Raw genomic sequence first — 1,011 nt, 5'->3', positions numbered from 1 at the left:
TTTTACTCTACTTGGAAACAAAATCCATCTGATTCCTACATCCAGTGCCCTGTGAATTACAAAGTTTTCTGCTCTCTTTGGAGGTAACATGAACCATTCCTGACCCTGTATGAGTTCCATGGATTAGTCCCTCTAATCCTTTCATTGATTATTTTCCTGGCTCAGGTTAGTTTCCTCACTCACAAATGCTGAGTACTTGAGGGAGACCATCTATATAACTCTATAGTTCTCTGTGTAATTATCTCTTCTGTACTCTGTCTTGTGAATTCTCTCCATCATGTCTCCCCAGTCTCTCAGATCCGTCTCATCAACTTAGGAGTCTTCCAGGCTCTGCCTGACTTTACCCTCCTTGCATTACTGCCTAGAAACTCTTTATAGATAGTAAGCTAGGACACTGTAGACTGTTTCTATCTCTCAGTATTCACTGTCCTTTGTTTCCTGATGTCAATGTCTTGAAAAGTGTCATTTCATATATTTTGTCCTGTGTTTAGTTGTTTCAAATGGGAGATTAAATCCTTCCCTTATCTACTTCATTTTGTCTTGAACTGATAGTCTAAGAATAAGTAGAATTTTAATTGGGTGGTAGTGATTCAACATCTCACTTCCAGAATTAAAATTTTGAATGTGGGAGAGCTACTGTTGATTCCCAGAGTTCTAGAACTTGCTGTAAGAACGGAACACTGTGCTTTCGGGATGCTAGCCGTTGCTTAAATGGCTGAGGTCTCTGGATTGTATCTGTTTATCTCCAATGTAGAACATTCCATGCACAAACATAGACTGTGACTTTCATGTATTGTTTATTATAGAACAGAATTCTCTGTGTGACAGGGTCTGTCTAGGACGCTGTCCCAGAGGGTTGTTAAAGGACCTTATTTTTTTAAATTTTTTAATGTAAATTTATTTAATTGGAAGTTAATTACTTTACAATATTGTATTGGTTTTGCCATACATCAACATGAATCCGCCACAGGTATACACGTGTTCCCCCATCCCCGAACCCCCCCTCCCTCC

The sequence above is a fragment of the Bison bison genome, unplaced genomic scaffold, assembly GCF_000754665.1.
Source record: "Bison bison bison isolate TAMUID 2011002044 unplaced genomic scaffold, Bison_UMD1.0 scf7180017850858, whole genome shotgun sequence".
Classification (NCBI taxonomy): Eukaryota; Metazoa; Chordata; class Mammalia; order Artiodactyla; family Bovidae; genus Bison; species Bison bison.
This window is presented reverse-complemented; position numbering follows the sequence as displayed.